Consider the following 26,204-nt stretch of genomic DNA (forward strand, 5'->3'; position numbering starts at 1 on the left):
CGATTCAGCCTGTAGAGGCTGGAATTCCATCTCCCCATTATCAAACCACACTGCATCAGTACAGAGCTGCTAGCAGATTCTCTTCTGGATAATCTATTTTTCCTTTTGGCAAGTTGATTAAAATGTTGCATATTTATGTATGTGGAATTCCTAAAACATAGTGGGTACTGGCCAGTCTATTCTGCCCCTTTCCGTGCAGCATCTATTGTATGCATGACTGGAAAAACAGTTGTCAATGACTTCACCAGATAGGAAGCAATGACAAATGATATACGTTAGCAATACAAATTGCTTATCCCTTTCTCTTGCTCTGTGTTTCCCTGACAAGAGTAATGAAAAGTTAAAAGAATTATTTAACATGTAATAGATAGTTAAAGAAATACTTCTTCCTGTATAGCGTATGCACGGTTATTGACAACCTAAAGAAGAGCACTTTGTCTTTAGTTTCTCAGAGACAGAAATCCATAATGCAGTAGATTACACCAACATGAAAGTTAATGTACTCATCTTTAACATGGATATTTTACTGTTATTATCACTGTCAAAAGTGACATCTGTCATAGTGACAGGCACCCAAGAAGGAGAGGGGAGAAAAAGAATTCCTAGTGTAGTTGTGTCTAATAACCCAAATTACAGAACTCTTCTAATGCCTTTTTATAACATTTTTTCAGTTCTGTATTATATCCTGTTAGTGTGGTTTCTCTCCTATCTGTACATTTCTCAGGATTGCTTCTTCCCTTCCACTTTCTGTGATCAGCATTTATTATCCAGATGCTTACCACAAAACAAGGCTTAAGTAACAAAGACACATGGATGCTGACCCAGATACAGCTCACCACCAACTTTTTTCTTTCCTTCCCCTCAGCAATAATGTGCTTATTACCGTGTTGAGGAGTCTTTGTTAAAAGGTTCAGCTTCTCCTACCCTTTGGTGTTAAAAATAATCTCATTAGCTGGAACTTTACTTGATTAGCAAAAAAGCTCTCAGGGAAGAGGTGCTAGGATGGACTCAAGGTGTAAATAAACAAGAGCAAATTCCATCCTGCTTCCTTATCAGCTCCTGGAGACTTTCAGTACTAAAAAGCAGCCCTGGCTCAGAGGGGCAGGGATGGAGTGATCCCTGGCTCACTGAGGCAAGGGGATTTAGGGTGGTCTGCCCTAGGCTGCAGGCTGCTCCACTGCAGCTCTTTCAGGATAGCTTCACACAATGCTCTGCATTTCCCCAGAGTTTGCTGGAGCTTCCCAGCATGAACAGCTGATTTCTGCCTGCCCAAGCTTCAAGAAATGCAGCTGAGTGACCTTGTCCCCTCTGTATCACTCACTGGGCCAAGGGAAACCTGGGCAGCTGTGCAGGTTGGGGATACTGAGTGGTTAGATGGTGCCCAAGGAGAGTCAGTTAATTGTGTGTTCTGTTCTCTTGCTGACAGGAAAGCTGGGCTTTTTTTTTGTCCAGTATTGGCAAAGGGACAGTTGATTTCTGCAGCTCCATCCTGCAGGAGCCAGAGCGTGCCTCTCCTCTGCCAGAAGACTCTTCTGCTTGGTAAAGGATATCTCATTATCTTATGTCCAGAAGGGAAACACAGCACATAGAGTAATTATCTCTGCCATCCTTTCTGCCCCTATTTCTTACAGTTAGCACACTCACAGTTAACTCCAAACCCCTTTTTTCCCTTCTTCCTCCCAGTTCTTGCAGTTGTACTGCACTAAGTAACTGAGGCACACTTGAAATAAAGCTGTGCCTGTTCCTACTCATCTTGATTTAACTCTGCCCTTTGGGGAAAATCAAGAGATCCAGCTCTCCCAGACAGGGCACGGAGACATATGAGGGAACCAGGGACAGGCTCTGTGCCACTCTCTGCTTGTCCTTGCTTCTCCTTTACCTGTCATGCTTTCATGTGAGCCCTGTACGTAGCCATGAATCTGAACATCCAACAGAACTTGTTGCTGATCAAACCAAACTGGGGCCTTTCTGGGAAAAGCCTCTTCCCTCCACTGAGTTTTCCTCTCTCTGCCCATAGCAGCAGTGGAAGAGCAGGAGCACCTAGCAAAGGGAAAATTTGTGATTACTGCTAATTATTCATCATCCTTGTGAGCCTGTTTGTAGGGCTGCAGCTTGGCTTGTGGACTGTTCCATGCCTCTGGGCATGCTTGGCAAAGCCAAGGGCTTGTGACAGTCATCCAAGGACCACAATGGCTGTGGATACTTCTGCCAAACTGCAGTTCACCGGGGCAGGAAGCTCCATCTTCCTCCTTGCTGAGAGGCCAGAAAACCAGCCAAGGAAGAGAAGTCAGCAACCACAGACAAGGATCAGCCATGAATTCCTGCTCATCTTTCCTTGCCGCAGATATTTTTTCTTGATATGGCAAGCCAGTGTGCTCAGCTAATCAAAAACTAATGAGCTGCTCTTTTCTCGCAGGCACAGTGTGGCTATTTTATGTACATGGCATATGTGTTTGAGGAAGCATGGGGAGGCCTAGAAGACAGCAAAGCCCCCAGCTTTCCAAGATGTGCCCCTGAAGAATGGGATCAGGCATCTCATGCTCCTCTTGCCTTGTAACATTCAGTGCTGCTTTTTCAGAGCAAAGAGGAACTGAAGTGACTTAACTCACCTGCAGTCAACTCACACTAAGTCTGTGCAGCACTGACTTTGCTGATAGCTGTGAGGAATTTGCATTTTTTAGGCTGTGAAATAACTCAGGCAATGACAGGTAAATTAGACAGATGTATGATAAGGCCTCACCAGGATCTTCTGTGTGTTCTTCTGAGCTCAGACAGGAGGAGTAGCTACTGTGCAGCCAGATGGTTTCATTTTTTCAAGAAGATTAATTACCTGGCATTGACTGGCCTAGCCCTGGCATCTGAGAAATGAGTACTCAGGGCAACAAGTGATCTACATAGTTGTCCCCTCTGGAGCCAGCTGGAAGAGTTCAGTGGACTTTTCCTCAGGCTGTTGGTGCCTAGATGTTGTGTGGTGCTATATGTTCCACTGTTTCAGTTCTTGAGCTGTCTGTTGAAGCTTGTGTAATGGGCATGTAAGCGTATTAAGGAAGGAATGACCGAAGTCTGAGTGTATTTTCAGGATCCTCTGTCACAGTGAGGATCAGCACTCCTGATGACTTCATGACTCCCCCTCTTCCTGCTTACCAGGAGGGGTGTCTGAGCCTGACAAGCGTGATGAGTCTGAATCAGAGATATGGCTACAGAGAAGAGCACGTGCTTGTCTCCTGGATATTCCTGCAGCTCTGCAGAAGCACTCTGAACAGCCACAAGTAAGTTGGTCTTTACAGCTTGAATTTTTTGGGTCAGATACTGTACCACGTGCCTCGATAGGCCATAGTGAATGAGAAATGGTATGTGGAAAGGCAGTAAACTTGGCTGTACTAAACTGGTAGCACTAGAGATGACAAGTGGATTTAAAGACTATTCTTCTGAGCCATGGCTTGATTTGGAGTTATCTTGATCTAGGTGGTCCTGCAAAACTAGAAGTTTGATGGAAATTGTATTGAGAAGAAAGACTAAATAATGCCATTAAAGCCTTAGAAGCCATAGATTAAGTGATGCCACAGCTTCTTATGCTCTTTCTCTGAAATCTGTGCCCAGTGCTGGAGTGCATGGACCTGTCTGTTCAGTTTCCTTACTCATGGGCAGAGAGGTTTAGCTCCTTCCCTTTGTGCAAGTCTTCTCTTGTTTCCTGTACCCATTAGTGACCTTCTTGGGTGGGTTGGAAGCCCCAGGGTTTTCCCTTGAGGGATAATTCCTCATCCTTGAATAAGATGTTTACTCTTGCCTGAAATTGCATAGGTCTTGAGCAGTACAAAACCCTAACTATGCTTCCTTTCCATCTCATTGTGTTCATGTAGAGACATGGGTGTGTGAATTGCTTGGGGAGGTTCAAGCTGTGGCATGATAAGCTTAATCTCTAGTCACTTTCCCAATCTGTTTTGTCAGGAGCAGGTTCTGTTCCTTGTCCATTTTTTGCAATCCCCACAGTACGTAGGGATCTGCTGGTTTTTTTTCTAGTGTCCAATCCACCTCCGGGTCACAATACGTAGGGGAAATTGTTACTGGTTTTAAAAACAGGACAGGTATCTATTATTCCAATTTGAAAAATGGGTAGGTTTGGAGCCATGGAAGGGAAAGGGTTTAGAGACTGTTACAGTATTTGTTTTGCATACTGGAAAACAAAAAAATTTACCAGGCTACTTTCAGCAACCAGCAAACCATAAGCTTGGTTTTCGTTTAAAAAGCATTCATTGTATTTTCTTTGAGGATTTAGTGACATTTATCAAAATTTTCTATGTACAATAATTGCATTTTTTAATCCAATTTAGTTCCGACTATGTGACCACAGTAAAGTTTAAGAAACTATTATTTATTATGGGTTAAAAAATATTCTGCAATTCTGGCTGCTTTTCGTGATTACTGGACTCTACTGTGATTTCTCTCCCAGTTGCAAATCAACATTGTAAAGGCTGCTTTCAGACTCTGTGGGTTGTTCACAAAATGTCTGGGAGAGCTACTGCCTCTAGCATCAATTGCTCAGCTCTGCTGCTAGGACCCTGTCAGAGAAACTTGAGGACAGATGCCATGGGGAGAGAGAAGGTGTTATTTGAACCCCTTTCTCCTACAGGGTCTCTCTTTCATCTCTGTCTTCCCTAGACTCCAGAAAGGGAAGCGTTTGTTTTTCATGCTGTAGTTTTACATCAGTCGGAGCTCAGTGTTGATCAGAAGTTAAACTTCTCTCCAGCCCTTCCTTAGTTTGAGATACTACTTCTTGTAGCACTTCGGAACTGAAAAAGAAGGTGTCTTGGTGATGATTAAAAGGATTAAAAGTCCTCCTGCAAAGGAAGCCCTCGCACAGCCCCACTAACCAGCTCAAAGGCTGTTTATCATTTCTTCAAGGATAGGAGGAGAGAAGAGGATTCTTGGAAAGAGGATTCTTGGAAAATACATACTGGCTTTGGAGCTGGGGAGGTGACCTTTGGAGACACTGGAGATCTGGTGTTTGCTGTAGCTGGTCTCCAGATCTCTAAAAACACAAGAGCAGACGGTCAGGACAATACCTAGATGTCAGGCATTCTTAGGGGTGTCCACTGAGCACAAGCCCAGTGAAGCCACCCACATCATCATGTAGAGATGTGTACATACATGATCTGTTGAAGGGAAGTAACTCTTCCACGGAGGATACTTCTCAGCTTTTAGGCAAAGTGTCCTGCTGATATGGGGAAGCTGTGTCTGTCTTCTGTCTGTCTGGAGCTGATCCATGACTGGCAGGTCACTGATGTACTTTCAGGTAATGCTGACTGTAGGCTGCTATTTACTTCCACTAAATTTGGAGCTCTGGACTGTAAGTGCACAGTACCTACCTTGTTAGAAGCCCTCAGATGTCCTCTAAGACTAGGAATGTTAGAGTTAGGTTAACAAAATAACACCACCACCACCACCCCCTTTTTTTTTTTCTTTCCCACAGGAGTTGTTGCCTTTCCTTTCTCCTAGGAAACACTTAGGCACTTTATTCCTCTGAGGAGGTCAGCTAATAACTGCCTTGATTTACCAGAGAACAAGGATTCATCACTGCTTTACAGTGAGACTAGAGGGTTTTCGAAGAACATGCCATAATCCAGCTGCAGTTATTGATTACAAGGCAGAAGTGATCAAGTAAAATCTATAATGTGCCATACGGAAAGGAACTGTGAGCTACTCTTAATCCTAGCAGAGGTACAAGACTGTGTGAGATGGAAGGCCATAAAGACCGTAAATGTATTTATCTATTTCCAGTTTGTCACTGTAAAGAATGGCTAAAGTCTTAAAAGTGATTTTTTTTAATCCAGCTTCCTTCATCCAGCTTCCTTTTCAGCTTATGGCCTGAACTTTCATAGCTAGCTTTGTAAATAACTCATGAAGTGTCCTAACTATTCTCCTGTATGTTAAACTGCCTCAGCTGCTGTAATTGCTTGCAAATATTGTGTACAACAGCAAGGGAGAAGCCAAGTTTGCTCTGTATTTATTGTATTTCACTCAGCTCAGCCCCTGGAAGCGGCTTGAGTCAGCTTTCACACCCTTAACCCAAAGCTGAGTTGTTTAGGTTCCTAGTAGAACTGGTTGGGAATCTCTTGATGAGATGATTATTTATTAGTAAGTGCAGTGTTATGTAGATGATGACTTTTAATGGAGAAATGTAAATTTAAGTTATAATTTTTGCAGCCAGTACAGAATTATTGTGCTACTTCTTGTTGTACAGGGATACCTACTCTAGTACAGCCTGAGAGCAGACACTCAGGCTACAGCGTGAAAGCTCTTACCTTTGGATCCAGCCATACAGGTTTTCAGACCTCTCTCCATCTTACTGTTGGAAGTGCTGACTCTTCTTGGATAGACACTTGAGGCTGGGTATATTCTGAGTAGTGGGAGCCCTTATATTTTTCCTTCTTTTTTTTTAAAAGGGTTTGACTTTATGCTGCATCAAATAGTTAAATAATTGGTCTCTGAAATATATTGCAGAAGGGCAAATGCTTTCATCTGAAAGATTTTTTTTTTTAATTCACAACCCATAAAGAAGGAATCCTTCCAAGAGGTTAAGCAGGCAAATGGCATTTGCCCTAGGATTGTGGCAGTTCCTGCCTCCAAGAGGGCTCTGAGATTTTTCCCAAGACCTGCTGACTGTTGCTAATTGCAGTGAGCCAAAATGCTTCTTGTCATCATTGTGTGGCTGCTTGACGGGGCCAGGCCTGGACAACTGCTTGAGACAGTCAATCTGATCCAGAAATTGGTAATCAGTGCCTAAAATCACTGCACCAATTGAAGCACCATAGAAAGCTGTGATTGGGACTGGTGCTGAACATGGTTCTGCTTGCAATTTTGCTAGTGTAGGCAACTAGAAACAGTAGTTGCCTTGACTTCTATATCCATGTTTTCTCAAGGCATCTGGTTGATAGGAGTGAGCCTGGCTGGTCTCAACAGCAAGATCTTGCCTGTTCTATTTGTAGGACAGAAGAGCTGTACCATTTAAAATTTTTTGTTGAGAAATAAATCTTTCACTACAGAATAGCCAAGTTCTCTTTTTTTTAAATTTCTGTTTATATGTTAACACCCACAAACTGGAAAGGCCAAACCTCCTGCTTTTCCTGTCCCCAGTGCAATCTGTAGGATACAACTTTACTTCTCCATGTCCCCCTGTTTGCTCCTCACATCTGACCAGCAGAGCTCTGATTTGGATTTATGCACAGGTTGGTTGCAGTTCAGGCATAAAATGTAGGAAGCTTAATTGTTTTTCTTTCTTAAGAGGGCACTGGGAGTCCAGGCTGCTGGAACCGATTGGACTCGCTTGTAAATCTTTTTGCTTGAAGCCAGCTGACAGTTTTAAACTATCTTTAAATCATACTTTTGTGGCTCAGATTTACCAAGAGGTTTTTACAAATGAAATGCAGAATCTGGTGCTCTTCATGTGGAAGACAAATTCTTGAATCTGGCTGCCTGTATATTGACATAAATGTGGGCTCTCAGAAGTATATTTATGTATACATGCTGCTGATCCCTGCAGAGGGGATAGACACTTCCTAATGACTCTGCTCAGAAAAGAGGGTAGTGTCTAAAGACAGATCCTGTAAGCCTTATAGATTTATAGGAGTGAGGGATCTGAAGTGGGTTAATGGCACAAGTACCTGTAAATCCGAGGTGCTAGTCTTTCACATAGAACTACCTACAATGTAGCTTTAAAAATAACAGCAGCCTGTTAGATTTCCTAGGAGGTCTGGCACTCTTACAATTGGATGTGCTGCTAGTTGTCTGAGGCCAGACAGTGGAAGACTGTCCATGAGTGCTATTGGCCCACTGTCTTTTTTCCTTCTCCCTGTTCCCTATCTCTTTTTGTTTTGTTTTGTTTTTCTTTGCTGTCTTTTTGTTACTGAAACACAACCCCTCTGTGGCCTGCAATCTCTCACAGTTGCTTGCTGAAGATGAGTGATTCATCTGGCCCAACGTGGTAAAATTGTGCAAGCCAGTCACCAAAGTTAATCAGACCAAAAGGAAAGAGAAATGGGAAGGGAAAAGCAAACAAACAAAAAAGCCCCTGAGCTAGTTCTAATTTCTGAACCGCATCTCAGTCTGGGTTCTCCATCCACCCTCCTGCCTTCAGTGGGAAATCTGAGAGCAACACAGGCAATGGGTTTTGAAGTGCAACTTGCAGTGTTGCAATGCAGAAGAGCATGATTCAACAGGCCTCTGACTGCTGTCCGTGGCTCATCCATGGCGCCTTGTTCATGTGGGAGCTGGGGAGCAGGCGGCTGCGGTTGCAACCTACTAATCACTTCCACTCAGATTTCTTGTGTTACACCAGCAAGGGTTGAGGTGAGGGGGCCAGGCAGCTGCTGACATGAATCATGCAGTGCGCTGCTGTGTAATTAGGAAGGAGCTCTGGGGTTCTTGGTGCACCAGTGAGATTTCTCAGGCCTGAAACATAATAAAGACTTCCACCCGCTTAAGCAGTGAATTAGCATATTCCTTTCTGATCCTGAAGGAGGCTGAGTACTAACTGGAGGCCTGGCTGTCTGGGATTGGAGAGGTCTGGGGCATGGCTAGATTCGGCAAAGCTGATGGCGAAGTCACTGCTGTAGCTGGAAGGACAGATTTAGGAGGAGGGAAGGCCACGAGTGGGAGTAGAGAGCCTGGGGGTGCTCTGTGGGAAGGCTGTTGCTCCCTACTGTGCGTGAACCCAAGATAGTACTGCTCGCATCCACCCTGTGACTAAATGGAAGTAGAGTTGCACAAGCACTGGCGATGGGGTGTGCCTCTCCCCTGTGTGCTGTGATGTGCCGCGGGTTCTCAGGGTACGTTCTGCTTCCATGCCTGCTGCTGAAGGATACCCTTCTGTTCTTCTCAGCTGGTTGCAGTGGGTGAGTTGGCGGAGGGGTACTGGGCTGAGCCTACTGGCTTCAGGCCTGTCATGGCCACAGTCCCATTGTGGTCACGTATTCTGTTTGGGATGAGTGAAAGGGGAGTGCAGTCATGATTAACTGCCAAAATGGTTCATTCTGTGCATCCTTGGTGCTGTTTGGTCCAGGAGTTACCATGAGCTCTTAGTGGGCATGAGGAAACCCTGAAATCTTCACACCACCAATGGCCTTGTTCTGGAACAAAGAGACTAATTAGTAAGAATGCTTCAAGGGATTTCATTGTATTGTCTTGTAGTTCTTTCTAGTCTCTGTGTCCACATTGTAGTGGAAAGGCATTTCCCTTACTCTCCCTCATTTTATCACAGAATCATAGAATGGCCTGGGTTGAAAAGGACCATGATGATCATCTAGTTTCAACCCCCCTGCTGAATGCAGGGTCGCCAGCCACTAGACCAGACTGCCCAGAGCCACGTCCAGCCTGGCCTTGAATGCCTCCAGGGGTTGGGCATCTACACCCTCCTTGGGCAACCTGTTCCAGTGCGTCACCATCCTCTGAGTGAAAAACTTCCTCCTAATATCTAACCTAAAGCTCCCCTGTCTTAGTTTAAAACCATTAAACCATTCCCCCTTGTCCTATCACTATCCACTCATGTGAACAGTCGTAGTCCCTCCTGTCTGTATGCTCCCTTCAAGTATTGGAAGGCCACAGTGAAGTCTCCTCGGGGCCTTCTCTTCTCCAAGCTAAACAAGCCCAGCTTCCTCAACCTTTCCTCATAGGAGAGGTGCTCCAGCCCTCTAATCATCTTAGTGGCCCTCCTCTGGACCCGCTCCAAGAGCTCCATGTCTTTCTTGTGCTGGGGGATTTTAGATTAATTTTAGATTTTTTCTTTTTTAGATTAATTTTAGTTTAGTTCTGTTTTGGTATATTTGGTTTTTAATGTCATTATATCAAAACAGTATCTTCATGTGATTTTAATTTAAATTCCCATGATACTGTCAGGAGAAAACTGCATGCCAGACCCTCAGCTGCTGTGAAACAGCAACAAGCCACCGATCTGAGTAGGTCAGTGCTGATTTATTCAACCAAGGATCTGGCCCACCCTTGTTTGAAAGGAATACCCATTTCCTCACCCTAGTACTGAAACGTTACGTAACAAGATAGGATGTTTCTAAGCCACCTCCTTTTAATTTTCACCACTTGTTTTGTTTGTGTTTTACACTGCTCTCATTCTTTGTTGGGCAGTGAAACTTTTCTGTTGGGAATCATTTCACTCCAAACTCACGAGTCTTGTCACAGCAGTTTTGAGAGGATGGGCTTGATGTTGCATTGAATATGAAAAATGAGATTAGTTTCTGCAAAATAAGACTTCTGACTGTAATGTTTTATTTCTTCCTGCATGTAACACTCATACTGTACAATGGGGAGGAATGCCTCCTACTGTTTTCTTGATATGGTGCTTTCAGATCCCAAGGGTTGCTGTATGATTGCACTCTTCAAGTCAGAGAGCACCTGAAGAGCTGGGTACCTCTTGAGACAAACAAGAGGATTCCAGATTGGCGCTTGTGCAATTTCTCTGCAAGAAATACTTTTCACAGGCTAAATGAGAGTCATTTTATTTTTTGAAAAGCATCTGCTTTCCATAGCACAGTTGTACTTTTCTGTTGGCACTGTCAGTCTCCTTTGTTTGAACACCACAGATGGCAGCCTCATCACTGACTGCATCCCTTTCTCATGAGGGCTGACACACTGGCATGTGGGAAAAGGAACCCAGTTCTGTCTTCCAATCCAAATGGTCCCAGGAGCAATTCTGCCTGGCTCGGGGCTGGTGAGCCTCCCAACAGTCCGCATGTTTGGCATAAATCCTGTTAGGGTTAGTGGCTCCTGCCTAGGCAATGCCGCAACATTTGGACCTCAGCCACCTTCCCATGGCAAAAGGAAGAAAACCCCTTTCTAACATGTAACAGAGGAAAAACAATATTATGGGTTGGGTGTAGCTGCTACCCTTCATTTACTGCAATTGTTGCAGTTGTAAGAAATTATTAGCACTCCTTTGTGGAATCAGGGAGCTCAAACAATGGTGGCCTCCACCCCAAAGAGACGTCAGTACTCACAACAAAGGCACAGCACCAGTGTGTATAGGTGTGGACAGGTTTCCTTGGCAATTGCTTGGAAGAGACTGGCAGGAAAGGCAGGGGAGAGCCCCGGGCAGAGCAATGCTCAGTGCTTTGTGGGCTGATTGACAGTAAAAAGGGAGCAGTAACAGGAGGAAATAAACTAGGTCCAGCACTGGGAGAGATTTTGTACCTGCTTCCTACATAAGCAGCATTTCTGCAAAGAAGTTATTGGCACCAATGAGAGACGGAATCCACATGGAGGGAACCCAAGGCTCTGTTTATCTACTTCTCTGAAAGAAAGTCACTAAAGAAAATGAAATGAGTTGGAAAACAGAAGGAACTGGCAGTTGAACAGCCTGTTACCAGAATACATTTGTTGGATAGCAGTAAATGGAAGAGCCTGATTTGCCTGGGCCTGTGCAAATTGCGCTAAGAGTTTATAAACCGAGAAGTGATGGTTGATACAGTGTAAAGGGACAGCAGAGAGAGAGTGAAGTTCTTTAAATCTCTTATTTTCATTTTACTGTGTTCCAGGATGGCACAGTCCACCCTAGATTAAAAATAACTGCAGAAAGGAGATCACTTCAGGATATCTTTTGGGAACATCACAGGTTTGATTCAGGTTCTCTATTTAGCTTTTATGCCAGCCTGTCAGTGGAGTTGTGCTGTTGTGGGCAAAAGTAACACTGCGATGACGCTTAGCTGTGACAGGGGCCTTGTGCTGCCTTCCTCTTTTTAACATGAAACTGTAAGGAAGACGGCAGCTAACATCTCCTTTTCAAACTGGCATGGAGCTGATAAAAACTGGAGCTGGCCCAGCACTGTGAAGCTGTGGCCTGGGCTCCACAGCTTCCTGGCTGAGATGGGAGGGACAGTCACACAATTTGGTGGGTGAATTGGAAACATCAGGCAGAAAATGGAGGAATCCCCTCTTTAAGGGCAGGCAAATGAGAAAGGAGAGAGAATTAGCCCCAGATTTTCTTTGTGTTCAACTGGAAATATGTGATCCGCATGTAAAATCAACTAAAAAATCTAGTTAGGTTTAAAAAGGCTATTAAAAAAAAAAAAAGGGGAGATTCTAACCCACAGACTTAACTGCCAGAATTGTTTGGGAATTTGAATGTCTTCATACACTTTTCTGTGAACTGACTGTTTTCTGTAAAACCAAATGGATTGCCTAGCTCTCCTGTGGCTCTGTGCGGACCAGCAGCGTGGTAGCTGGAAGCAAGAGGTGCCCTGGGAAGCAGAAGGCAGCGAGCAGACAGGACCCCCTCTGCCAATTTACCCCAACAGCGTGAATGGCGCTGCAGGATGTTCAAGTGCAGTCATCTGATGGTTGTTTCATGCTGCTGTAGACCAGGAACAAAAGGCCTCTTCTGGGATCTCAAGCCTGAATAACACAATGAATATGGCTTTTTCTTTGTTGTTTCTGCTACCTCCTTATGTTTCCTCGCAATGGTACCTCTCCCCCACCCTTCAGGGTGACTGTGGTTTCTCCCAGTGTGTGAGCAGGGAGCGTTAGACACTTCCTTGTCAGAGCTGTACACTGGGCTCACCTGCTGCTGCTTTGCCTTGCAGGAAGCATGACTTGAGCAGATTCTGCTGGTTATTTCATGGGGGAGGCAGAAAGTGCCTTCATGCAGCACTGAGCTAGGGGTGACTGCTTCTGTGTAGAGATGGGGCTCTCTGGGGGAGAGCAGGGCTTTTGCTGCTGTTGTTCGTCTTTTTGTGCAAAGCCTCCTATCAGAAACGAGATCCTCTTGTGCTGAGCATGTACAGATAGAAAGAAACTGTCCTGAATCACAAAACATGTCCAAGTAGATGTGTGCAGAGAAACACTGATGTCCTTTTGGTGGGCTAGTGTCTAGAGGCAAATGATCTCAACAAAGTCAGTCCTATGTGCACAAAGTGAATATCTCAAGAGAAAAAGTGTCCAGTGCTTGTCCAGCTCAAAAGATCTGGTTTTGGCATTGCAATAATCTCACATGCACTCAGTGCACTCGGTTGAAGGAGACATCTGAGCTCATCTTTGCTGCAGTGTGGTTTTTTGTTGTTGTTTCCTGCTGGTTCAGTGGCCTGATTTGGCTAATTTGGAGCATTTCTAGTGTAAGAAACATCAGTGTACAGAGCAGCAGTGGAATCAAGACCGGCTCTTCTGAGAGCTGTTAGGTTAAGCCAGCCATTGTAGTTTATTTATTTCTGGTGCCACTTCCTCCTGGGATCTCTTGAGTTTCTACAGTTTGCAGCAGGCCTTTCCAGTGAGTGAAGAAGTGGAGACCATGCAGCACCTTTTGCTCCTGTCTGCACAACAACATACAAGCCAGGTGGGTGGATCACATAGTGCTCCTGAAGTGAGAGTCCAGTGTGCGTTCATGTTTATGAGCACTGCTCATAGAAGCTGGCCCTGCAGCGAGAGTAGATGGAGGCTTGGCTTACAGTCAGTCCTACATGGATTTCTTTTTCTTCATGGACAAGGAGTTTTTGCGCTCTCCATTCTGAGGATGAGACTGCAGCATCTCAGGTAGAGGCTGCTGTTAAATCGGATGCCAGACTCTCACAGTTCTTACCAGGGCTGAGGTATCACCTGCTTTTCTTTGGGCATGAGATGGATTGAAATCACAGTTTCCTTATGCACTTTTTTTCTGATGTTTCATCACATCTCTCTGCTCTCAGGCAAGTTATTATGGCTGATGCAACATTGGCTGCATGAAACTTGGAGTGGAACGGCTTTGTAGAGTAGTTAAGGAGGAGGAAGTGATGGGTAGATTGGTCGATTGAGAAAGATGTAGTATCTCAGTCCCTGGAAGCTTTTTGGAAGAGGCTGGCTCTGTGCCTCAGCCATGTTACACAACAGTGGAACCTGTTTTAAGACAGAGCGTGAAGTTGTCTTTGCACCATTCTTTCATGTCTACTTTGCAAATAGTATTTGCTAATTAATTGGTAGTGACAAATGCTCATGGAATATTACCATCAAAGCAATATTTGATGGATATTTGATGTAATAACCATCAAAGAAATATTTGGAAGTAGTTGCTCCTGGTGTACTGGGTTTGAGCTTCCAAACAAGAGCTCCAACTAAGTGAGCAAGAAGATGACATGTTCTCTTAGCTGTGGGTACCTTTTGCTGAAAGGGTGTGAGCAATAAACCCATGCAGAAACCGTTATTAGTCCTTGCAGGCTCTGATGTGGTCACACTAAACCACAGGTTTGTTTTATAAGTGAATGCAGTCACTTTGCTTTCTAATATTTGGCTGGCTTTAGATATGATTTCCTTTTTTCCCTTCTTGTTTTCTTTCATGAAGCCAACATTTATCATTTTTTTGAGGTGTTTTAATCACTAGAGAGGAATGCATGCTTCTCAGAAACTCAGAAGATGTTTTGCTCTTCAGCATTGTCTCTCCCCTGCATATGGACAAACAGGAGATCTGGGTAAAGAGAATCAGTCATGAGGCTGAGGAGAGCTACAGGCATGAAAGAAAGCCTCTGAAGAGAGTGAATGGAATGGCAGAAAGGCTGCATTTTTTTCTAGAGATTTGTGCATTGCATGAGAAGGGATAATCCTGCTGCCTTTTCTGCAGCAGGAGATTGCAAGTTTCGTTTATGTTTTGCTTATTTTTTGTGACCCAGAACGTGTTTCTCATCCCAGCTCTTAGCTCTTCCTTTGCTGAGTCTTTTGATTTTTGTTTTGTTTTGTTTTTGTTGTTCTTTTCCTCCTCAGCTCTTCACACATGAAGCACAAAGCAGAGGCCAGATGAGCCTGCTACCCCATTTGACATCTTCACAGCATGACTGATGCTATCTGGGCTTTGAAACAGAGGCAGCTGTGACACAGGGCCTCCCCAGCAGCTCTCCTGTCCTGCTTCTGTTCCAGCTTCATGCATGTTTTCAGGGCAGCAAGCCTGCTCCTAATGCCATGGCTATGGCTTCAGGCAGCCAGAAGTCATCTGCAGTTTGCCTCCTGTGACACTGAGTCACAGGGAAGAGGAATATCTTGTCTCATAGGAAACACTCTGGCTTCAGGCTTCCTTTAGCATTTCCTCACTTAAGCACCAGTTTAGCAAAGCATTTGAATAGAGTTCATTCTGCTGCTGTCTACACCTCACCACTCCCCACAGTATGACAGTGGATGTTCTCATGGTGCTGATGGTTGTTTCCTGAAGAAGTGTCAACTATATGAGGTGGAGTCGGTTGCTTTGGTGTTCCCTATTTATGAAAAATATTAAAAATACTTCATGAAAAATCATGACTCTGGTGGCAGAAACTTTCTTCCTTTTCAGCTTTTGCAAGCTTTGTCAGTTCAGTAGTGCGGAAATATACATGAATGATGGAGAGAGGCACTTTTTTTGTCCACTACCAAAAGAAATGCAACATTCTGGGGAAAGAAGAAAATTTCTTGTTGCTTTCATCAGTAAATGAAACTTCAGAAAAAGTCTCTCTTGCACACATCATTTTGGAGGAAACTTTCCACTTAGCCACATTCTTGGGGGCGTTGGACAGGTCTGCCTTCACCTTGGTACAAAAATATCTCAGATGTCCAAAACTGCCCTGGAAACTTCACTGGAATAGCCTTTCCTGTGAGATTTCTGCTTCCTGGGCTGGCAGTGCAGCCAGACTCGGTGAGATTTCCCCGGCACTGTATGTCATGCTGTGGCTGCACGGTAGCTCAACTCTAAGGCTCCTCCTGAGCAGATGCAGAATCTACTAAGACTAAGGTCAACTTAAATACCCAAGATTTTCACAATCAAGAGTCTTACTAGTGGCAATACTTTAAAACCTTCACAGGTGAAAGCAGCCTTTAGATTCTTCAATCTTATGAAAAAAAAATTAAAGTATTGCATCAGAGCCATAGAGAACTATGTTGGGAAAACTAAGAATACAACACCAGCCATGTCTGGGCAGTAATGCTTCACTCTGTTACTGTCAGCTCACCTCTAGCAGGTAGTGCATTTGGGGCTACACTGACAGCATCACTCACGCATCAGGTGCTCTGGATGGTGTTAGGGGCCATTGGATGCCTGTCTCAGGCATTGAGGGAGAGGACAGTTCAGACAGCCTTCTTGTTTTATTTCCTCCTTTCCCAGTCAAGGTACTGAAGTCCTGTAGCTCCTCCTGAGCAGATCTGGCGTGGGACTCAGAGCACTCATTCATTTTACATTGATGCTTCAAGCACCATTTGAAGGTAGTGGTCCTGGTGGCATTCGGGGTGATGTCAAGTCCCTGTAGCCTCTTTCTAAATGCTTGGTGCCTACTGTCTCTCTTTCTGGGATCTGCTGCATTGCAGACTGTGTTTTAACAGAATCTGCTGGGCTGGAAGGTGCAGCTGTTCCAATCACATTCACAGAAGGCTGATGCTAAACATAAGCCCATACTCTGTTTGTTCTTCTGTGATGCTTATATATCTTGTACTTTGTCTGGGAATTCAGATTGTGTTTCTTGGCCTGACTCTGTCGTATATATTTAATCCTGGTTTCTTTACTCTCTTGCAGAGACTTGCTAGGGAACAGGAAGCAAAAGGAGAGTCTTGGTGAGACAACATGTAGGGAGAGCTGACAGCCAGCCAAAAGCCCCATCCAGCTACAAGAAGTTTGTAAGCAGAATAGCACCTCATCATTCTTCCTCCAGAAGCTTGGGCAGTTGGACAGGTTTTCCATCCTGCTAGGCTAGAAAACATGGGGTGATTATTTAGACAATATGGTGAATATTACTTGATAATTGCCTTGCAGAGAGAGCTGCCGATAGGGGAGAGGGGAGAAAAAGTCTGGAGGCATGAAAAGGGGAACACTTGAGCTAAATCGGTACTGGGTATTTGGAGTCAGATTCCTGTCCTTTTCCTGTGCCTGCTAATTCTAAGTCCAAACTAGAACAGGTTTGCCTACTTTTACAGATGGATCTGGGAGATGGAGTGCATGTCTCAGGCTCAGCCAAAAGCACAAAGTTTCCTAGGCAGTGAGTGTAGTCTGACTGCAGGACTGGCTTTGTCCTGGTTCCAGCAGGTCCCAGCTTTGATCCTGTCTGGTGGTACTTCTACACTGAGAAGTACCTGGAATTAAAAACTTAGAGAGTCATTTGGAAGGTAATTAGCACAGGAAAGGAGAGACCTGCTACTTGTTTCTTACATACAGGTCTCACTATCAGTTCTCTTATGGAAAAAACAAAAACAAAAAACCTCCAGATGTTGCCAACAGAACCAAGGAAAATAGATTTGTTGGAATTATGCCAGATAGGCTGTGAAACCACACAGGGAAATATCCATCACTGGAAAATAACTCTGATCTACAGACAAGGTAAGAAACAACTTTGCTATATGCTTTGTGTTACACTGAGGAGAGTATAGAGCTTGCTTTTCTTTGTATGGGTCCGTGTGTGATGAGATGTTGATTCTGGCTTTGGTGATGCTTAGGTTGCAGGAACCCTGATCTGGCCAGTGCCAGAGTCCTGGCAGTGTGGGCCATGTCCCACATTGACAAGCTCACTGTTAGGCTGCAGCATGATTTAATTCACGATTCACAAACCAGATGCATATTTCTGTCTGTGAGGAAAGAAAGCAATATAGATCAATGCTAGAAACCTAGCAGTCCTAGATCAGATCCAACAGTTCAGCTAAACGTAATGGGGCTCCTTCCCCTTTGCTGTTTGTTTTGCCTCATCCCAGCACACATCCCGATCCCGGAGAAGGGGAACTCCGTGGGATGACACTTTTCTGCTGGGGAAGTCTGTTCAAGCTTCTGTTCAGATCCTCAGGTATGGTTAAATTTATTTTTGCTTCAGAAACACAGAGCAGTAAGAAACAAGCTCGAGAGTCACAGGTGGCAGCATGGCCTTGCAGCAGAATGCAGCATCCTTTTCTTCCTGGCCTAAACTGTTGGGTATCATTTGCTGGGTCTGCCTGCAAATGCAGGGATAAATTGCATTGGAAAAAGTGATGCCTGAGCATGGATGAAAAACAGATGAAAGCATAGCATAGGTGAGACATACAGTAAGATAAATTTAAGCATGTTTTTTAATGGTGACTGTTTAACTGTTGGCACCAATTACCAAGGGATGCAGCGGTTTTTTTTCTGTCACTTAAAGCCTCTGAAGAAACCATATCTTTCTATCTCAGCCAAAAGTCTTGGTTTTGGGACATCAGAGGAAATTCAGGAACATTTCTATGCAGTGTAAGTGATCATTAACAGTCTTGGCTGGTCTCTTCAAATTTGGAAGTCTAAACCCTGTCATTTTAAAGGTGCTTGGCATTCTTTGGAATAGATATCACTGTCTTTAGACAATCCTTCTTCCCCTCTCTTCAACCTGTTTTCCCAATATATTACCGTCGGCAGGTAGACATGTCTTAATGCAAGCAAAAAGCAGTCAAGAGCTGTATTTATTAAAGACTTCTGTATATTTGTATAATGTGGAGTGGTAACTTACACCAGACACAGAGGTTGGGCTTTGTGCTGAGGTCATGGCTTGCTAAGAGTTTCTTCTGGTAGCAGTACTATCAGAAGCATCTACCATTTACACCTGCTGCTTTTTTGTTTGCTTTTCTTCTTCTATTTTTTCCTTCCAGCTGCACTTTGAGACCTTTCTCACTGACTTTGAGGCATAGTTCTCATTGTGGGGCTACCAGATCTTGTGTCTCAAGACAAGTTTAAGAGTGTAGGAGCTAGGGGATAAGCTGACTACTCTTGAAAGAGGCACCCGTTTGGATCTTTATCAGGTGGGAGCGAATGACTGTAGACAGAGATCAGCCAAGAACTCTGCCAAAGCCCTGGTCAGTGGCAACCTAGCTGGATTCACTGCCTTGGACAGGGATAACTGTGTGAGTGGTGCTGTTTCTGAAAGAGATAGAACAGACAGTGATCGAGAGACTGGAAGGTCCATACTCTTTCTGAATTTGAACTGAAATGTAGGAAATTAGTGTTGGGGAGGATACTGTTTTGAATCTTTGTGATCCTTGAATGCCTTCAGGTTATGAAAGAAAGTCTGGGCCTCCTGAGGCATTCTGTGTAACCAACATAACCTTGCTGTAGAAGACCATATTAAAACTGGCTTTCTACTCAAGTTTTTGTTGAGATACTTAATGTGAGGAACCCTCACATTTACTCTAAGTACTACTTCTCATTCTTTTTTCTGTCTATAATCCTATTACTTATATTGAATTGAGTAAATAAAGAAGAACAACTATTTCATTTGACTTGCTGAAGGTAAGGGTGATGTCAGTCTTGTAATCTAGTATCAAAGCCTCATGATGCTATGGACATACTGATTGTTTTAATACCCAGGGAACTGCTCTAGGATGACAAAATACTTCTACACATAACTGCATGCATCTGTGTACGAGCATTATCTCCCTATCCAGGACAGCCAAGAAACCTCTCAGGCTTTTCCTGAGATGGTGGGTTCCCTAAAGTATGTGGGTTTGCTGGGGAGATTATGACCTGCCTGTGTTGTGTTCTGTAAATACAGCATCTTTTCCAGCCAGCCACTACTCTGCCGTCTCCTTTCCAGTCTCCAAAGTCCCTTCTGCTTTAAGGAAAATAAGGATTGCAAGGTCAAAATTCTAAGGTCAGGGTCAGATTTCTAAGTGCTGCTATGCAAGCTGTTGACTTGACCAAAACTGTATTTGAAAATTGCAGTGAATCTCTGGTATCAATACAACATATGATGAAATCAGCCAGATGAGGATGAGGAAGTTACAGCCCCAGATCTGAGTCATGATCTTCATTTTTCTCTTCTGAGGGGGAGAAATCTGTGCTTTTAGAAGAGCATTAGTTTTGCTTTATGAGTGTTCCCTTTGATTTCAAGGGAAGGAAAAGTGGTTGTAAAGGAGAAATTTTTCTCCGACTTTACTTTCTCAACTTGCTGTAAAACCCTTGAGAAAGTACAAGTCAAATTCACTGTAGAGAACCAGGGCTAATTCAAAGAATAGGATGCTTTCCCCCCTGCAACTAGTGAAGTTTGCCCTAAGATCATCTAAAACTTAAAAAAATATCTTCAGCTAAAAATAATTGCGAGCTGACTGAGGAGGGAAGTGCAATATATTCAAGGCCAGCTCTTGCTCTCACCTAGGTGCCAGCTCAGTCTCTGTTGGAGACTGTACTAGGCAGCTGCTGCAGAGCTGGCTGGCTGATCTCGGAGCTCTGGGACTGCTAAGCCTGGAGAGGGTTTTCTTTTTAGTGCCCAAATAGAAGTGTCAGCACAACTAAAGCTTTCAAGAGTGTGCCGAGGGCAGCTAGTCTCCGTAGAAATGATGTCTAGGTTATTTCTAAATGTTCTGCAGTCTCAGGGATTATTTCCTTAGTGCCCTCCCTGACCACCTGGCTACAAACTGGCATGCGATTGGAAGGGCTGGACAGGAGGACACAGGTACTGCACTGAGCCTGGGCAGGAACCTCTAAACTGGAAAGTGTTGGTGTGTCTCCATGGTCAGCTTTCTTTTGAGCAAAACCAACCCAAAGGAGCGGTGCTGACTGTTGTTTTTTTTCAGAATGGAAAGCTAGGCTCTCTCTTTCCCAGGTGTTGGTATTGGCTGGTCTAGTAACTCCTAAACATTATATTTGGAGATGTCAGGGAAATTAATATTCCCATAACTGTTTTGCTGAAAGCAAAACTCTGGGACTTCTTCCTTTATTTTCAGCTTCTAAAAGACTAATCAGAAAATGTCATGCCTGGCAGAGCCTGCCTCTCTTTGTAGTGGCTGGAGTATGCCTTTGCAACAAGTTCTTTATACGTGGGGACTTAGAGAGCTTGAAGATCCAGCCAAGGCAATACAAACGGGACCTTCTGAGAGGCTGCAGAGCACAGCCCTTACACTGGCCTCAAGATCTGTTTATCTTTTGCCTTCAAGGAAGCATCAGTTAGGGGGAGCTCGCCAAATGGTATGGTTTAGAAAACTGTATCCTCTGCTGGGAAGTGTGCATGCATCTTTCTTTATAAGCCATTTGATATATTTTTTCTTCTCTTCCCCTCTCCTCCCCTGGAAGTAGGATCTCTGGCCACTGCATGCATTTCATTAAATCTTTCTGAATGTAAGCTTGTATGTTCTGACGCAGAGTCAAAAGAGTACCACTGCAGGGATAAAACTCAGCAGCAGAACTGAAAGCTTTTTCTGGTTTTGATTATTGGACAACTCCAGTTACTACACAGTATGTTCTTGGCTGGGTCTGAAAACTAAGTATCGCAAGAGCATTCCATGATGCTCCAGGAATGCTGAACTTCCCCCAGAATGTGAGGGGTGTGTGTGGGTGTTGTGTCTTGGTCTGTTTCCAACCCTTCTAATGCTACTGTCACTCTTATCCTACACCTTCTGCTTTTACAGTATCCATTGGTGGAGGTTATTTAACTCCCCTTAACAACACTTAACACTTAACAGTGTTGTCGGGTTTAGTTTGTTTTGTCTCTAGAGCAAGCCCCATGCTCAGTGATGAATGCGGATAACCAACTGCTTGCTCAGTTTTGCATCTCTGTTACCTGAAGGTATAATCACTTTCTGAGTCTGTTTGCCTTTGCCTCCATGCTGCTGCACCGATGCTTTGGGAGGAGCACAGTGCTGCAGCTGCTCTGCTCTGCCTCAAGGCATGTCAGCATGTTGGGAAGAAGAGGTTAATGGCTATGGCTTCATCTTCTTTGCTCCCTGAGCTATGTTGTTGGTACTTCATTCTGCAACAGCCCTGTGCCCAGCACCCATGGACTGACTTCCCAATTTGACCTCGGAGCTGCCTGGTGATAGCTGGGCCATGTCTGACCCTAGTTAGTGGCATGGGACTTGGACCTGCAGCTTGTCTTCCTGGCTAGGAATCTGTCTTGTCACCTTGATCATCTAGACTCTTCATTGGCCCTCGTCTCCTAGGAAGCAGATTACCCATGGTGTTCCCTGGCGTGAAGCAATATCCTGCTTCTCCCTGACCCTTCAGAGATCTCTGAGGAGGAGTGGTTCTTCTGAGAGTGTCACCTCAGTCTGAAGCACTTCCTCAAGATGTACAACAAAAAGCAACAGTGAGTGACTTCGGGGATGTCTGGTCTACCCCCTGGGGAAGGTGACACAGTGCACTGAAGCTGTGCCTTCCTTCAGATCTCCAGCGTGGCAAGTAGGTTTCTACCAGTTCATTTGTTGCAAAATTTGTTAGCATTCCAGCCATGAGTTGTGATGTAGTTCTTAATCCTTCAAGCTGATGAGACATGCACTTCTCTCCAGCCTAAGGGAAGGATGCTTGGGAATTTGGGAGTTTGTTTCTTGTTTGTGTTTTAAGCTGATAGCACTTCTAGTGTTTTCTGATGGGATCAGTAATCTGCCCTGTACTGTGGTATTTTCAACCTCTTAGAACCAAAATAAGAACACTTTTACAGCATCCTTGCTAAATAGGTTCCTTGAGAAACATGGGTAATTGGATGCAAAGATCATGACAAATACAGTTACAGAGGAATTACAGTAGCAATCAACAATAGAGAGGAATGCCTCCTCTGAGAAAAGAAGCCACAATAAGGGAAGAAAAATACTTGGATAAGATAAATTAGTTTTATGAGAATGGGAGAGAGAGCAGAGGTTTCCTTGTGAGAGGCACTGTGCCTGGTCACCTCTCTCTGAAAGAGTTGGTCAGGCGCTGGAATGGGCTGCCCAGCGAGATGGTTGAGTCACTGTCCCTGGAAGTTTTTAAAAAATGTTTAGACATTGTGTTGAGAGACATGGTCTAGTGGGGTTATTGGTGGTAGGTGGATGGTTGGACTGGATGATCTTGTAGGTCTTTTCCAACCTAGCTAATTCTATGATTCTATGATTCCTCCTGCTACCTCTTTTCATATAAGCCCTGTAGGTACCTTAACAGGCAGTGCCTCTGTATCCTCTGTCTTGGAGCTCTGCTGGGACACAGCAGGTGAGACTGTAGGGTACACAGCCTGCAGGGGAGCAGCTGCAGCACATGCATACCCAGGAACACATCTAGAGCGACACATCCCACATGTTGGTTGGATACACACTTCTAAACAAGAATAATATGTGCCAGCAAAGAAGCAATTGTCATAGCCTCTTGAGCCCTCCTCAGCTCTTGCTGAATAAACTTGGTCCTGGGATGTTTTCCTGCCTGGACTGTTTGAGCTGTCATCGGCCTGGATAGGGCAGCACTGGCAACGTGGCCCTTGGCACTTGGTAACTTCCAAACTTGCATGAGCCACTGCCACACAAAGAGTAGCCATGTGAATTGTGCAAAATGGTCTGCATGGGACTTGCACTGCAAGAAACCTGATTTCACTTGTGATGTGTGCTTAAGTCAGCACTGTTTTGCACTAAATCCCTTCTGCTCCCCTCTTTCCCTGCTGAGCTTGTGTTGAGCTGATGGCAAATGAAACCTATTTTTTCTACTTTTCCATGGGGCACTGTAAGTGTAGAGACTGGAGTTTGCAAGCTCTTTGTTACCTTCAACCTTTATGCAAGATCTTCCTGCATGCACTTTGCACCTCATGGAGCAAGCTATCAGGGATTTTCTGGGGATAGCTGGGATATGTCTGTGACCTTTTGGAGATACCCATTTGTCACTGACAGGTAAGACAGGCTAGCTGTGTTGTCTCTGAGACCCTCTGCTGTCTAGTTTCTCCTCGAGTTGGGGGATTTGGGTGACAAGCAGCCCCTGTTGTGTTTGCATGCTAGTGCCCCAGAGGAGCTTTACAGGATGCAACTCACAAGACGCAGGTTCTCATCAAAGTAATTATTCATACCGTGTTCCTTGGATGCTTGTCTGAGTTCTTTGGAAACAAATCAAGGCTGAAAGATCTTACTGCTGCAGAAAATTGAGAAAATTGTTCTCCCCACACAAAGTTGCAGAAGAATACTGTTGTGTCTCTGGAGATTTGGGACTGGATTAAGCTGGAAATAGGAAGCTGGGGACATGAAAAGTTAAGCTTCCTATCTCCTCTAAATCGACATGCTATTGAGTATATAGAGCTATCGCATACGCAAAATGTCTTCTGTTACCTTCTAACTTAAATCAAGAATATGCATTTCTTTTCAGATAGTTAACACCCACTTAAGTTCTGTCCTCTTGGGTGATGGCCTTTTGAGGAAACTCTGCTGTGAAATAGTTCTGCTTTAGGTGAATCCAGAATTAGGGGAAGCTTCCCCAGGTGAAAGGTCTTGTAAGACTCTCAATCCTCTGCTGAGAAGCGTAGGTGCTTCCTTTTCAAGTAAGCCATTTGACGTATGGAAAATTATTTAGCAAAAAGTCCCCTCCTGTAGACAAGATGCCTGAACTATTCTGGAGAGTCTTTCAAAGAATTTGAGATACCATTCAATGGTGTCAGTCTGAATTGCCCTGAGGATTTTAGGGTTGGTGTTGGTCGGTCGGTCAGTTGGTTTGCGTGTTTTTCTGTGGTCTTTTTTTTTTAGTACATTTGATTTTTTTTCTCCCAAACTACTTGAGCGCAATCTCATGTATTCTAGAACCTGCTGATTCCAGTGATAGCTGTAAATGTCTCTGAGAGATGTAAGCAGTTGCTGAAGATTTAGTATGAAGTGGTTTGTGGGGAGGAATCCTCAGGTACAAAATTACATCTGCTACAATGAAATTTCAGCAGCAGCAAATTTCAATTTTCTTGTCAATATTTTAAAATCAGACCTCTGGCAATGATCTGTGTCAGAGGTCTCTAATGTTTTAGGATTAGCATTGCAGCTTTTAATAAATGTGGGTGCTCGATGCTCTTATAACATAGGGAAAGGTTATGTGTCTCCTGTTATATATTTTGTATTTGCACAAGAAGATGGTGCAGGTTCTTAGAAATTCAGACTTGCCCATCTCTCATGTAAGGGACTCTGGAGACAAGATACCTTTTAAAGATCTGGGTATGGCATAGATTAGGTTACTCAAATTGCCTAATGAGACAGGGAATCCAAAACAGATCTCCTCTTACCCTGCCTGAGAACTGGCCGAGTCTTGGGAAGCAGAGCTGGGCCTGTGTAAAATCTGGGACTGATCCTCTCCAGGACAAAGCTCTGCATATTTTTCAATAAAGGAATGAGGGAACTTGGATGCAATGTCAGCAAGATAAAACAGCAGGTAACAGATAATATCAAATAAATGCATTTGAAATGAAGTATTGTGTAGAGTATACAAGTTCCCATTATGATAACACCTGACAAATAGAAAGGAATCACTGCATGATGATTTATCATTTGGTCATTTTTGTCTCAGCAACAAACCAGTCTAAGCAGCTTCCCTCAGGATTTGTTGACTTGGTTTCAAAGTTGAGTACCAGGCTTTGAAAAGGGCAACACTTTTTAAAGTTTAATTTGGGAAAATGTGCCTTTAAAAAGACTATAAATTGTCTTTAAATTGAATGTCTTAAGTTTTCCCATGGAAGAAAACCTTAACTAGATCAATTGTGTCTCAGTAATCTATGTATGTTGTCATAAGTAAGTTTGTTTCTGTAGAATGTGTGGAATTTAAACTATCAATTCCTAAGTTTTCAGGAGTCAGAGAGGTCATATGTGCTTGCTGTTACGTTCCCACAAGTTCCCAGCCAAATGTGCTGACAGAATAAAGCGTTCACAAGTGTTCCAGCACTGCAGAGATCCTCTGTTGAATCTTGTTTCTTCAGCCTGCACTGTTCACACTCATCACAGGGGAAAAGATGGGTTCTTAATATGTGTTTTATTGTAGTTCATGTATACTATCAGGTTAAGGTGGACCTTAAGCACCCTGTCACCTCTAAATTGATAAGCTAACATATATAGAGAGCTCCTGCATGTGCAAGATGTCTCCTGTTCCATGCTGACTGAAATCAAGAATATGTATTTATTTTCAAATAGTTAAGAACCGCTCAGATTTGATCTTCAGTTTGCTTGACTGGACTGTCCTGAGCCAATACAGCAGGTGTTGAGCCCTTGGGGAATATCTGCTCTGAAGCAGACATTGCTCTATGTGAATCAGTTTCCCCTGTTTCTCTTTTCTGTATGGATGTGGATGTAGTTCCCTTTGAAAATCATGAGTCAGCTAAAGATACAGAACACTTTTTTGGTAGGAGCTGACTGTAGTAACAATCTCTTGCTTTCACTCACATTTTAATTCTATTTGGAGACAATTAATGATTACCACCTGGCAGTTGCATATACTATTATGACTGAAAAATGTCTTAGGGTACATTTTCATATGTAATGCTGTTTTACCAAGCTTCTCTGCACACTGGCTTACAGATCTTTCTGTCAAAGACTGCGATGATTTGCTTTCAAAC

At 43.9% G+C, this 26,204-nt stretch overlaps 1 long non-coding RNA gene across 5 annotated transcripts in view; it reads left to right on the forward strand.

Annotated features, from left to right (window-relative positions):
* The window catches only part of LOC110404684, a 130,070-nt gene that overhangs the window by 30,961 nt on the left and 72,905 nt on the right, over positions 1 to 26,204 (forward strand). Inside the window, exon 1 of one of the 5 annotated variants that reach the window (XR_002442453.1) lies at positions 1,387 to 3,269. The exons of 2 other annotated variants lie outside the window; for them this stretch is intronic. This is a non-coding gene — a long non-coding RNA (uncharacterized LOC110404684). 2 more of the 5 variants (XR_002442451.1, XR_002442456.1) reach the window with 2 other exon arrangements.

The sequence above is a fragment of the Numida meleagris genome, chromosome 11 (genome assembly GCF_002078875.1).
Source record: "Numida meleagris isolate 19003 breed g44 Domestic line chromosome 11, NumMel1.0, whole genome shotgun sequence".
NCBI lineage: Eukaryota > Metazoa > Chordata > Aves > Galliformes > Numididae > Numida > Numida meleagris.